The 14,675-nt window shown below is 42.7% G+C and overlaps 1 protein-coding gene and 1 long non-coding RNA gene across 4 annotated transcripts in view; both read left to right on the forward strand.

The window, feature by feature from the left end:
• Positions 1 to 14,675, forward strand: part of LHFPL3 (LHFPL tetraspan subfamily member 3) — a 584,503-nt gene that overhangs the window by 438,964 nt on the left and 130,864 nt on the right. The gene's annotated exons all lie outside the window — the stretch shown is intronic.
• LOC121028854 (uncharacterized) overlaps positions 4,041 to 14,675 on the forward strand; it is a 43,448-nt gene continuing 32,813 nt past the window's right edge. Inside the window, exon 1 of the long non-coding RNA XR_005789465.1 lies at positions 4,041 to 5,766. This is a non-coding gene — a long non-coding RNA (uncharacterized LOC121028854). The remainder of the gene's footprint in view (positions 5,767 to 14,675) is intronic.

A 14,675-nucleotide genomic window follows, 5' to 3' on the forward strand; every position in this document is an offset into this window, starting at 1 on the left:
TCTGGGAATATTCAAGTAATTTTCCATGTGCACATAAATGCTAGACTCAATAATACTTGCTTATTGAACTTCGTAACTGTCTCAGGAGAGTGGAAGGGCGCAGACCATAATGGCACAGGGTGTAATCCAGCCATGTGGGACCCCTCTCGGAATGGCAAATCTCTGGCACACACGTGGCAGTTCTCCCTTCCCACACCATTACAGACACTATTTACTGATCCTGCCCAGACGTTTCTACCTGAGCCAGAAGGAAGCCTCAGGCTCCTTCTCAACACAGACTCCGGCAGCCACTACCAAGTAATCCAAAGTAGAGCCAGAAATGAAGCTTCTTTTCCCTTCCTGTGTTCCTCTTCTGTGTCTTTGTTAACACCACTATCTCCTCCCATACAGTGACTCCTCACCCTGACAACCTGCTTCACCTAGCTCCCACCTTCTTCCATTAGAATGTAAATTCTTAAAGTGCTGGCCTCTTCTTTCTGTTTGTTTATGAATGCTGAAGACCCTTGGATAGTGCTTGGTACAGGGGTGGAGCCCCACAAGATATTGATGGAATGACTCTGCTTGGTCACACTCATTTCAGGGGCAGCTCACACATGACCTCTGTAACAAGCCCTTCTCAGTCCTTCCTGCCTGAAGCCACCCCTTTCTCCTCTTGATTCACAGACCCACACAGGATGAGTAACTTCTTGACCAAACTTACCACATTTGGCCTGTAGCCCCTCAATCAATGGTTATTTAATTGAATTACGAGAAGAACAGAGACCTGACCAAATGATTAAAATAATGGCACTTCTCAGGTATATGGTACTTGCACATTTTCAGATACGTATTTCATTTTATTCAACCCTATGAGTTGAATAGGACAGGAATTATCTCCTGTGGGAACACAGGCACAGAGGTGGTTTGCTCATGATTTGTTCATCTCAGAGGTAGCACCTGTCTGCTCAGTGCTGTTTCCACAAGGATGCTGCCATTTTTTGTATCATTTGCATGAGTGAGTCTATATCCACACTCTCCATTTCTACAGCTTTGCAAATATATACTAGTTATATAGTTGCAGTTAGGATACATTTTGAGTATTTAGCTAGATTTTTAAAAAGAAAAATGAATTTTTAAGCCTAATGAATATTGATATTGTAGCTCTGTTTTGTAGTTCCTAATTCGTACTGCTCATAACCCTGAGTAAATTGCTTATTCTACTCCTTTTCTTACTCTCTAAAGAAAAGAGGAGACTTTGTATTCCCCTCCCCCAGGCTCAGAATTTACCCTTAGTTTTATTTATTAATTCAGATGTAATTGACACATAACACTGAATTCGTTTCAGGCATACAGTGTAATGATTTGATATTTGTACATATTGCAAAATGATCACCAGAGTGAGTCTAGTTAATATCCACCACCATTCATAGGTACAAAAATTTTTTTTCTTATGATGACAACTTTTGAGATCTGTTCTCTTAACAACTTTCAAATATGCCATATGGTATTATTAGCTAAAGTCATCGTGCTATACATTAAATCCCATGACTTATTTTATAACTGGAAATTTGTATTTCAGGGGCCCCTGCAACTATTTCCCTCACCTCCTACCCCCTCCCAATTACCATTCTGTTTTCTGTATCTATGAGCTTGTGTTTTTATTTTGTTTTAGATTCCCTATGCAAGTGAGGTCACACAGTATTTGTCTTTCTCTGTCTGACCTATTTCACTTAGCATAATGCCCTCAAGGTCCATTCATATTGTCACAAATGGCAAGATTTCCTTCTTTTTATGGCTAAATAATGTTCCCTTGTATACATAGACCACATCTTTTTTATCCATTTATCCATCAGTAGATACGTCTCTTGTTTCCATGTCTTGGCTATTAGGTGATGCTGCAATGACATGGGAGTGCATTTATCTTTTTGAATTAGTGTTTTCATTTTCTTTGTATAAACACCCACAAGTGGAATTACTGGATGATATGGTATTTCTCTTTTTTAATTTTTTGAGCAACTTCTCTACTGTTTTTCCATAGTGCACCAATTTATGTTCCCACCAACAGTGCACAATGGTTCCTTTTTCTCCACATCTCACCAACATTTGTTATTTCTTGTCTCTTTGATAAAAGCCCTTCTAACCAGTGTAAGGTGGTATTTCATTTGGGTTTGGTTTTTGCATTTTCCTGATGACTAGTGATGTTGAGCATCTTTTGTCGTGTCTGTTGGCCCTCTGTATGTCTATGCATAGCCCATTTTTTGGTCAGATTGTTTTTTTGCTATTGAGTTGTATGAGCTCTTTATGTATTTTGGATATTAAGCCCTTATCTGTGATTTGTAAGTATGTTCTTCTATTCGGTAGGTTGCCATCTCATTTTGTTGATGGTTTCCTTTGCTGTGCAGAAGCTTTTTAGTTTGATGTAGTCCCATTTGTTTAGTTTTACTTTTTTGCCTTTGCTTTTCATGTCAAATCCAAAAAAACCATCACCAAGATTGATGTCAAGGAGCTTACCTCCTATGTTTTCTTTCAGGAGTTCTACAGTTTCAGGTCTTACATTCAAGTCTTTAATTCATTGTAAGTTAATTTTTGTGTATGGTGTAAGATAGCGGTCCAATTTCATGGACCACTGTTCTGTTTTCCCAGCACCATTTATTGAAGAGACTGTCCTTTCCCCGTTTTATATTCTTAGCTAAACTGTCATAAATGATTTGACCATATCTGCATGGGTTTATTTCTGGACTCTATTTTGTTCCATTGATCTGTGTGTCTGTTTTTATGCCGGTACCATATTGTTTTGATTACTGTAGCTTTACAATATGGTTTGAAGTAGGGAGCATGATGCTTCCAGCTTTGTTCTTCTTTCTCAAGATTGCTTTGGCTATCCAGTGTCTTCTGTGGTTCCATATAAATTTTAGGGTTGTTTGTTCTATTTCTGTGAAAAATGCCATTGAAGTTTTGATAGAGATTGGATTGAATCTGTAGATTGCTTTGGATAGTGTGGAAATTTAAAAAATATTCTTCCAATTCCACTTATTTGTGTCTTTTTCAATTTCTTTTATTAATGTCTTAGAGTTTTCGGTGTACAAGTTTCTCACCCCCTTGGTTAAATTTATCCCTTGGTATTTTATTCTTTCTGATGCAGATGTAAATGGGACTGTTTTCTTAATTTCTCTTTCTGATACTTCATTATTAATGAATAGAAATGCAACAGAAATTGTACATTGATTTTCTATCCTGCAACTTTACCAAATTCATTTATTACTTCCAACAGTTTTTTGATGCAGTCTTTAGGGTTTTCTATATATAATGTCATGTCATCTGCAAATAGTGACAGTTTTACTTCTCCCTTTCCAATTTATATGTGTTTTAGTTCTTTTTCTTGCCTAGTTGCTCTGGCTAGGACTTCTAATACTATGTTGAATAAAGGTGAGGATAGTGGACAGCCTTGTCTTCTACCTGATCTTAGAGGAAAAGCTTTCAGCTTTTCACTGTTGAGTATGATGTTACCTGGGGCTTGTCGTGTATGACCTCCTGTACTCTCTTTGTTGAGAGTTTTTATCACAAACGGATGTTGAATTTTGTCATATGCTTTTCCTGCATCTATTGAGATGACCATGCGATCTTATCCTTCATTTTGTTAATGTGTGTATCACATTGATTTGTGGTTGTCGAAGCACCCTGGCATCCCTGGAAAGAGTCCCACTTGATCACGGTGTATGATCCTTTTAATGCATTGTTGAATTTGGTTTGCTTATATTTTGTTGAGGATTTTTGCATCTATACTCATCATAGATATTAGCCTCTAATTTTTTTGTGTGGCCTCCTTGTCTGGTTTTGGTATCAGGGTAATGCTGGCTTTGTGAAGTAAGTTTGGAAGGGTTCCCTTCTCTTCTCTTCTCTTCTTTGGGAGAGTTTGAGGAGGATTGGTATTAATTCTTCTTTGAACATTTGGTAGAATTCACCAGTGAAACTATCACATCCTGAACTTTTGTTTCTTGGGAGTTTCCTTAGTTTTATTTTTGATTTCTATCAGTTTCTGTTTTTTCTTGTTTTTTTTTTTTTTTAACACCCTAAAATGGCAACTTCCCTGTTGACCAATCATTTAAGGCTAATGATCGGTATTATATTCATGATACATCTGTGTCTATCATTCTTTTTATTCTCTCACCCTAGAGGAACAGAGTGAGTTTTTTACCATCATTTGACAGATGAGAAAAATGAGGCATAAGGAAGGGAACTGACTTGCCAAAAATCATTCAATTAGTTAATGACACAGAGACTATTAAAACTCAATTCTTTTGACCCCAGGTCCTGCACTCTTTCTGCTCACACCTAATGGCCTTTGTGTGAGCTGTCTTGCAACCACGCAGTCCCAGGGTGTGCTGACAGAAGAGCTCAGACAGTAGCTCAGACTGCCTCCTCGTGCCAACCCTACAAGGACACTGAAACTCACAAAGCAATTCCCTTTCCCGTTCTGATGCCACCTCAGCTCACTCTTCACAGGAAAGGGCAGACTGTGCTAACCGGCACTGCTGCCCTGCGAAGTGAATGGAAACATCATGCAGAGATAAAGTAGAAAGCAGAAACCTCATTCCCTTGCCGCCTTGAAGCAGAGAATACAGCATCTTTGGAGGTCCTCCTTCCAAGAGTAGGTTCGCCTTCAGAATATAAATAGCAGCCTCCTTCCCATGACGCTTCTTACTCTCCAGGCAGGCACACCACATGTGCAGCGGATACGACACACGACTTGGGCTTCAATCCTGCGATCATATATATTTTTAATTCAAGTTCCATGCAATTTGGTGACTATTACCTTTAACGGGTAATTACCTTATTCAGAGTGCTCTTAACAGCCCTGTCGACAGGAATGTCAGCTCACTACAAGAGATGGGCTTGCTGAAAGCAACACAAAAAGAAGCTGAGGCAGGTTTTTCTTTTAACTTGTTTGTTAAAATTTTATGAGTAAGTCATTTTCTCCCTTGTGGGCTTTCCCTTCTAGTTTATGTGGGATCACAGCTGCCTGAATGTAAATGTGGCTGCCCAGTCTCCCTGTCATCCACAGCAGCTGTCTCAGATCCAGAGAGGCTCCCTTGGGTGGGGTGGAGGGGGGTTCCTCACCCACCCAGGAACTGACGGGGCCATGAGGGGCTGCTGGCTTCGCTGCACCCATCATCTTGGTGAGCTAACCACAGACAGGCAGGGTGCTGCTGCAGGAGAGTCAGGGTAGGCCGTGCCCTGAGACGGAGGGAGGACTTTCTGTGCGCGGTTCCCATCAGCCCTGACTGTCCATATTCATGACAGAGAAATAACAGCCCCATCAACATTGCCCAGAAGGCCGTCACGATTAGCACCAGGCTGTCATGATTCTCCACCACATATCAAAAGCGCTCTCCGGTTAGATAAGTTTGAGAAATACCACATAGACTTCACGGCTCTCCTGGAGAATCACGGCACATAGCAACACCCAGAAGACTCTGAAAACTGTCTCTTGGTGTTAGGGGTTGAATTGTGTTCCCCCCTCCCCCAGTATTCACATGTTAAAGCCCTAACCCCCAGTACCTCAGAATGTGAACTTATCTGGAAAGAGACTTATTGCAGATATAGTTAGTTACTATGAGGTCACATTGGAGTCCGGTGGGCCTCTAATCTCATCCTTACGAAAAGGGGAAATCTGGACACAGACACCCACACTGAGAGAACAACATGGGACCATGATGGCGGAGAGCAGTTTGATGCTTCCACAAGCCAAGGAATACCAAAGACGGCCAGCAAACCACCAGCAGCTAGGTGAGCAACACAGAACAGATTCTCCCTCACAGCCTCAGAAGGAGCTAACCAGACCAACACCTTGATTCAGACTCACAGCCTCCAGAACCGTGAGACGATACATTTCTGTTATTCTAAACCACCTAGATTGTGGTCCTTCCTTACAGCAGGCCTAGCGCACTAATACAGAAGGGAAGAAAACTCGCCTGCAGTCATGCAGCTAGTTAGTGGTAAAGCCAGGAAAGGAATTCCCCCTCCTGACCTTTGGAAAAGCATCATGTGTACCACACAACACCAGAGATGCTCAACGTTCATTCCTCGGCTTCTGATCCCTCTTGGAATGTGGCAAAGACATAGAAATGGGAAGGGAGATGGGAGGAAAGGTAAAGGAAAACAGGCAGGAAAACAGTGGCGCTTCCTCTCCTCTTCCTGTTCTTACAGGGCCCTCTTTCATCGAAATTAAAGTGGGGGCACGTGGGTGGCTCAGTTGGTTAAGTGTCTGACTCTTGATCTCAGCTCAGGTCATGATCTCACGGTTTGTGGGTTTGAGCCCTGCATCGGGCTCTGTGCTGATGGTGTGGAGCCTGCTTGGGATTCTGTCTTTCCTTCTCTCTGACCCTCTCCTGCTTGTGCACACACGGGCACTCTCTCTCTCTCTCCCTCAAAAATAAACTTTTTTAAAAAAATTAACATGATATTGGTAGTAATAGCTAAATTTCATGAGCACTTACTATGTGCCAGGCATGGTTCTAAGATGTTACATACATTACCTAACCCTAACAACGAGCCCGATACTGCTATTATCCCCATTGTACAGACAAAGAAGCTACAGCAAGGATTTTTAGATGACTTGTCCGATGTCACACAGCTAATCAGTGATGGAGCCAGAATCTGGTTCTAGGCAGCCAGTCTCCAGAACCCAATTCTAACTACTTTGCTATCCCCTTCGATACCTTCAGATCATGTAGAGAGAAAGGGTCTTTGCAACCTGCAGTCAGGCAAAGCCTTTAGCTTTTCCAAAGCTGAAACCCCAGTAAAGCCTCTAAGTGAATGTTAAAAAAAAAATTTTTTTTTAATGTTCATCAATGTGTCCCAGTGTTTTTCCAGAACTTAAGCTTTATAGAAAAAGAATGTTTTGATTACTTCTATTCTGGGCATCAAGATACGGTCAGTTTTATTCAAGTACTTTGTATATTCAGTTCTATCTGATCGTGTTCCTTTTATAGAATTTTGCTCTGAGGATCTCTGTTTCCTGTACAAGGAGCATGCTGGATTAAAGGCCTCAGTCAGGAGGCAAAAGATATGAGTCTTGGCATCTTTCTACATTACAGCAGAACCATACTGTGAAATTTCCACTTGCCCTGCCTCTTTGACTCAAGGCAAATGCTGAGCCGTCAGCACTGGTGTCACAGTTAAAACAAACTGCTGGCTTTTTCTAGGGCGGGTTTGATTTCAAGGGTCATTGTCAATGCACCTGCCAAAGGTTGAATCACACTAAGGCTCAAAAGTAGGATAACCATAGTATGCTTCATTTTAGGCAATTAAATACAGCTATACATTTTTCATAGGTTACTAACCAAACTATTTCCATGGAAGCTTCAGTTTTCTTTTTTTTTTTTTTTTAATGTTTTATTATTTTTGAGACAGAGAGAGACAGAGCATGAACGGGGGAGGGTCAGAGAGAGAGGGAGACACAGAATCCGAAGCAGGCTCCAGGCTCTGAGCTGTCAGCACAGAGCCCGACACGGGGCTCGAACTCACGGACTGTGAGATCATGACCTGAGCCGAAGTCGGACGCCTAACCGACTGAGCCACCCAGGCGCCCCGCTTCAGTTTTCTTAATATTACCCATTTGTGCCTGAGTACAAACATTGGTTTCATTTTCCTGCTAGGTACATGAGTATTAGGGACCAGGTAGAGAAAAGTTACAGAGATTAAAGAAATAGTCTGCAAGAATTTACAATACCCTCTCCTGAAGACTGAAGAATGTGATTTAAAACCTCAAAGGTTTTTTGCTTGCCCTGAAGCAAGCAGCCACTGTCATAATTTAACTGGAACCTTTTATTATATTAGTCATTAACTTTAAAAATGCAAATCTGAATATACCCAACAACTAACAATCTTTCTTCTTGGCTAAAAGGCTTATTTCTAGACTCTCTGAACTTTCTCTTCCGTATTTTTTTCTTAGCTTATCAGAACATAAAAATGAATGCTCACATTTTTCTTAAATCGTGATTTTCCACATATGCCCCAAAATGCATCCTATTTGTATCAGAATCTCAGAATGCATTGTTTGGAAGAAAAGAAGGAAAATGGAATTCCAAAAAATAGCCTTTGTCCGTATTTTCTAGTTTGGGTTTAAGGTGTGAACTGGCTGGTACCAGACCAAAGCCAAAGAGGGATGTAGATCCAGTGGACATAAATCTAAATGTATTCCTAACAACATCAAAGCTTCATTGTGGTGAACATCATAGACACGAAAGACTAGGAAGTAAGTCACCTCTGTGAGTCCAAAGTCACCCAGGCTACAACTGAAACGCATGCGCACACTAATAAGAAATTATTTGGAGATATGGCACTTTAGCCTATTGCCATGACTATAATGCCAAACAGCAAATTTTTTAAACCATGCCCCAAACCTGTGCTACCAAGGTACCTACGGGTCTCCCCACCCCCACTGCCAGTTCCATCCTCTTCCTCAGGCCCTCCTCCCAACCTCTGGCAAAGCCATCCTGTGTCTGAAATACCCTGAGGTCCTAGTCCAGGCACAAGACCCCCCTGACTGCTCCCTCTTTTACTCAGGTCAGCGTAAACCCGTGGTTCCCGCCAAGCAATGTGCTTCAGAATCACCTTCCAAGCCTCCCCCTCTCCTGGGCCCCACCCCTAGGATTTCTGATACCTAGGGTAGGAGAGGAGGTGCCAAGAAGGTGAATTTCTAACAAGCTCTGGGGTGATAGGAATCTGCTGGCTCCAGGACCACACTTGGAGACTCTCTGCTCTTAAACAAGAAAGTGCCGCTATCATGTCCCAGATATTTATACTGACATTTAAATGGGTTTTTGTTTCATTGTCTATTTCCCCTGTGCCTGGTCTCCTACTTTACAGCACAGGGACTGTAAGGATCACATTGGGTGGTTGGGCTGTTAGACGGGAGGGTAACTAATTTCACGTTGTACAAAACAGTGACAGGCTTTTACAGCAAGGGGAACAAACACAGCTACTTAAGTCTGGGCACCCCTCACTCAGGATTCAACTGTGAAAAGCCCCACTGAGAAATAAACAAGTGCTCAATTTAGGGAGCTCTGACCATCTTCCTGGGAAGGACCGTTCTGTTCCAGTGTCTTCCAGAGGGCACAGTGCTATGTGGTTCTGCGTGTCGTGACCCCCTAGGAGTGTCAGGTTGTCTCGGCCACAGAAAAGAGTCCCAGGGAGTTCAGCTGTAGCCCCTTAGATGACAGCGTGGCCTTGAGAGAAAGAGGCTGCCTCTCGTCATCCTTTTCTGCCATGAAAGGATGGTGTTCCATGTATCCGTTTTAATGGATCTTTGTACATTCTTTGATATTTTTGGAGATGAGCGCTCAGGCCTGAGCAGTTGGTATTTTCCTTTCTGGTGCTCCTGGAAAATAGGGATCAAGAGGTGAGCCGGGGAATAGTACTCACATAAGCTCTGCACCCCTTTGGCGGAAGCCCCCATAAGTCCTGATTCTGTTGCTGCAGGCACAGAGTCTGATGGGAATAAGGAGCCATGAGGCTTTTCCCGAGGATATCCTCCATTTGCTATGTCTGCAGTTTCTCACTCCCTTTGCAGCTAATTATTCCCTTGGCCTGATCCAAACTCCCAAAGGCAACCTTCCCAGAAATCCCCAGTACCTCATCACCAGCACTTCAGAGAAAACGGCTTGTCTTACTTAATTACACCACAGAAAACTGGGGACGTCCCCAGCTCACCATCCCCTGGCTGCTGGTATTTGGCTCAGTTGCTGTGGATTAACCTGTTGTTTTCTCTCCATCCCAATCTGAGTGACGGACCTGGAGGCAAACTTGGAATGGAAACAGCAGAAATCGTGTTCTTTTGAGAAATTCCTCCAAGTGAAAGGAAAGGGGAAGACGGGGATCCCTTGTAATTTAAGTAAATCATTCTGGCAGTCTTACTTCACCAGCTGCTTTGTTGGGCTGTGCAGGATTTGATGTCTAGGAGAGAATCTGGGATGTACTTAACCTTTTCTCCTTCCCCAAACAGTGCTTCCCCAAGCTCCTTCCATGACAACCTGGGCTTAACTTCTTGGGGCGAGAACCCTGCTTTAGAGGAAGGAGGACTGAGAAGGAATAGACCCAGGTCCTATCAAGATGGTGGAGGCCCAGGCACCATGGTTGAGATACCCCCAGTCCTACACACTTCTCATAATATCCTCCACATGCTGCTGAAACCACAAGACTGAGTGTGGTTTAGATTTGTCATTGTTGGGGGCTCTCAATGGTCCCCACCTCCTTGAATCATCTAAAGCCCAACCCTACTGTGAATCATCCCATTCTCCCTCCACCTTGGGCAGAGGTGGTGACCACACTGCCTTAGGCCCTAGTGCCTTGATGAGCTGTTGCATCACTATGCCAGAATCAGTTGACTGTTGCTGAGCAGTGTGGAATCTGGCACAGGGGGAGGGGAGGCAGGAACCTATCACCACAGACTTCAGCACTCCACAAATTTACCCAAAAGGCAGCCTGAGCTCTACATGCTCACATGGAAGGAAAGTTTATCCCTATTCCCCACTGGAATTAAATCCCTTGCTCTGTTTCTCCAATTTTCCAGCTATTACGTACACTCCTGCAGGAGCTCCCTAAGTCCTAACATCCACTGATTTCCCACACACACCTCCTCCTGCCTTGGCCAACACACTCCACTCTGTCCCGAGGCCCCCTTTCCCCTCCCAGCATCCCCCTGGAGCTCCTGGGCTGTGGTTGAGTACCCTGGTCTGGCACCAGACTGCCTCAGTTAAAATCCAGGCTCCAACATGTGAGAGCTAGTGCTGAGTCACTTTGTGTTTCAGTGCCTTCTTCTCTAAAATGGGGTGGTGTAACAAATCGAATTCAACAGCATATAAAAAGAATTATTCACCATGATCAAGTGGGATTCATTCCTGGGCTGCAGGGCTGGTTCAACATTCACAAATCAATCAATGTGATACATCACATTACTAAAAGAAAAGATAAGAACCATATGATCCTGTCAATCGATGCAGAAAAAGCATTTGACAAAATTCAGCATCCTTTCTTAATAAAAACCCTCGAGAAAGTCAGGATAGAAGGAACATACTTAAATATCATAAAAAGCCATTTATGAAAATCCCACAGCTAATATCATCCTCAATGGGGAAAAACTGAGAGCTTTCTCCCTGAGATCAGGAACACGACAGGGATGTCGACTCTCACCGCTGTCGTTTAACATAGTGTTGGAAGTTCTAGCATCAGCAATCAGACAACAAAAGGAAATCAAAGGCATCCAAATTGGCAAAGATGAAGGCAAGCTTTCACTTTTTGCAGATGACATGATATTATACTTGGAAAACCCAACAGACTCCACAAAACGTCTGCTAGAACTGATACATGAATTCAGCAAAGTCGCAAATTTCTGTACAAAATCAATGTACAGAAATCAGTTGCATTCTTAAACGCCAATAATGAAGTAACAGAAAGACAAAGAAACTGATCCCATTCACAATTGCACCAAGAAGCATAAAATACCTAGGAATAAACCTAACCAAAGATGTAAAAGGTCTGTATGCTGAAAACTATAAAAAGCTTATGAAGGAAATTGAAGAAGATATAAAGAAATGGAAAAACATTCCATGCTCATGGACTGGAAGAATACATATTGTTAAAAATGTCAAGACTACCCAAAGCTATCTATATATTCAATGCAATCCCAATCAAAATTGCACCAGCATTCTTCTCAAAGCTAGAATAAGCAATCCTAAAATTGTATGGAACCACAAAAGACCCCGAATAGCCAAAGTAATTTTGAAGAAGACCAAAGCGGGAAGCATCACAATCCCAGACTTTAGCCTCTACTACAAAGCTGTACTCATCAAGACAGCATGGTATTGGCACAAAAACAAACACACAAACCAATGGAATAGAATAGAAACCCCAGAATTAGACCCACAAAAGTATGGCCAACTAATCTTTGACAAAGCAGGAAAGACCATCCAATGGAAAAAAGACAGTCTCTTTAACAAATGGTGCTGGGAGAACTGGAAAGCAACATGCAGAAGAATGAAACTAGAACACTTTCTTACACCATTCACAAAAATAAACTCCAAATGGATAAAGGACCTGAATGTGAGACAGGAAACCATCAAAACCCTAGAGGAGAAAGCAGGAAAAAACCTCTCTGACCTCAGCTGCAGCAATTTCTTACTTGACACATCCCCAAAGGCAAGGGAATTAAAAGCAAAAATGAACTGGGGCGCCTGGGTGGCTCAGTCGGTTGGGCGTCCGACTTCAGCTCAGGTCACGATCTCGCAGTCCGTGGGTTTGAGCCCCGCGTCGGGCTCTGGGCTGATGGCTCAGAGCCTGGAGCCTGCTTCCGATTCTGTGTCTCCCTCTATCTCTGACCCTCCCCTGTTCATGCTCTGTCTCTCTCTGTCTCAAAAATAAATTAAAAAATTTTTTAAAAAAAGCAAAAATTAACTATTGGGACCTCATGAAGATAAAAAGCTTCTGCACTGCAAAGGAAACAATCAACAAAACTAAAAGGCAACCAACGGAATGGGAAAAGATATTTGCAAATGACATATCGGACAAAGGGCTAGTATCCAAAATCTATAAAGAGCTCACCAAACTCCACACCCGAAAAACAAATAATCCAGTGAAGAAATGGGCAGAAAACATGATAGACACTTCTCTAAAGAAGACATCCAGATGGCCAACAGGCACATGAAAAGATGCTCAACATCGCTCCTCATCAGGGAAATACAAATCAAAACCACACTGATACCACCTCACGCTGGTCAGAGTGGCTGAAATAAATCAGCATACAGCATACAGCATACTGAACTTAAGAGTATTTGTTTTTTAAGGCCCTCTCTCTCCCTCCATGAGACTATAGGTGCTGGTGAGGATGTGGAGAAACGGGAACCCTCTTGCACTGTTGGTGGGAATGCAAACTGGTGCAGCCGCTCTGGAAAACAGTGTGGAGGTTCCTCAAAAAATTAAAAATAGATCTACCCTATGACTCACCAATAGCACTTCTAGGAATTTACCCAAGGGATACAGGAGTGCTGATGCATAGGGGCACTTGTACCCCAATGTTTATAGCAGCACTTTCAACAATAGCCAAATTATGGAAAAAGCCTAAATGTCCATCAACTGATGAATGGATAAAGAAATTGTGGTTTATATACACAATGGAATACTACTTGGCAAAGAGAAACAATGAAATATGGCCTTTTGTAGCAATGTGGATGGAACTGGAGAGTGTTATGCTAAGTGAAATAAGTCATACAGAGAAAGACAGATACCATATGTTTTCACTCTTATGTGGATCCTGAGAAACTTAACAGAAGACCAAGGGGGAGGGGAAGGGGAAAAAAAAAAAAAAAAGGTTAGAGAGGGAGGAAGCCAAAACATAAGAGACCCTTAAAAACTGAGAACAAACTGAGAGTTGATGGGGGGGGTGGGAAGGAGGGGGGGTGGGTGATGGGTATTGAGGGCACCTGTTGGGATGAGCACTGGGCATTGTATGGAAACCTATTTGACAATAAATTTAATATTTAAAAAAAATTAAAAATAATAAAATCTCGAATAAAAAATGAAATGAAATAAGATAAAATAAAATGGGGTGGTAATAGCCCAGCCCACCACAGAGGGATGTCAGGAGAGTTCAATTCAGTGGAACCATTTCATGCACATTACTTGCCATAATGCCTGGCCAAATAAACATGAACTATTATTATTCTTCAAGATCCAGCTGGAATGCCACATGTGTCTTCTGGGAACCTACCCTTTCCTCCTTTGCCCCCTACACATGAGCCTTCTATATCTATTCTGTCATATGATGTGAGTACAAATGGCTTCATATTGTAGAGCACAAACTCTGCAGCCTGACCACCTGGGTCAAAAGGCCTGGTTCCACCACCCAATAGCTATTGGGTGTGATCTCCACGCCTCACTTTCTTCTTCTGCAGAATGGGGATAATAATTGAACCTCCCAGGCCTGTACACTTTCTGAACACTTTGACAGTTGCCCCCCAGTCTTCCTTCACCCTCAAGCCCTGCCACCTTCCGAGACCTCATCAGTGATCATCTACATAAATGTAAACTCTCAGTTCCTTTACTTTCTTTACATTCTTGCACTTTGATTGCTGTGCACACTATTAGCCACCAATAGACCCTGGACTCTGCCATTACCTAGAACCTCTGGGAAACCAAACCAGGTATCCATTCTGTCCTTCAAGCTGATCAAGACCTTGATCCCTCAGACTTGACTTTCTCTGTCATTACTTGCTTACTGACCACTGCACCCTCACTCCAGTCCTTTCTTTGCCAGCATCCTGAAATCCTTTGCCATGTGTCATTAAACAAGTCCACCAAGTTTTCAACCCTGCGTTCACCCAACTGCCTGCCTTCCTTGATTCTACCCCTGGACCATTCAGTAATACCGAAGGAAAAAAAAAATCACACAAGTGTAGAAGGAGGTGCCGCTACCACAGATGAAATCCTTCCATGTTTCTCTGCTTGGTCCCCTGCTATCCCCCACAGTGGCTATTCTGAGTCTTCCCCGTTTGAATAAAAGTCTTATCTCCCCAAGCCCCCATGTGTCTAAACCCGCAGCCTTGTCTCCTACCTCACAGGAGAAAGAGGTGCCATCAGATGAAGTATCACCTTACTGCTGCTACACATTTCCACATTTATCTTCCTCTTCATCCTCATTT

The sequence above is a fragment of the Herpailurus yagouaroundi genome, unplaced genomic scaffold (genome assembly GCF_014898765.1).
Source record: "Herpailurus yagouaroundi ecotype Mexico unplaced genomic scaffold, PumYag 100, whole genome shotgun sequence".
Taxonomy (NCBI): Eukaryota; Metazoa; Chordata; class Mammalia; order Carnivora; family Felidae; genus Herpailurus; species Herpailurus yagouaroundi.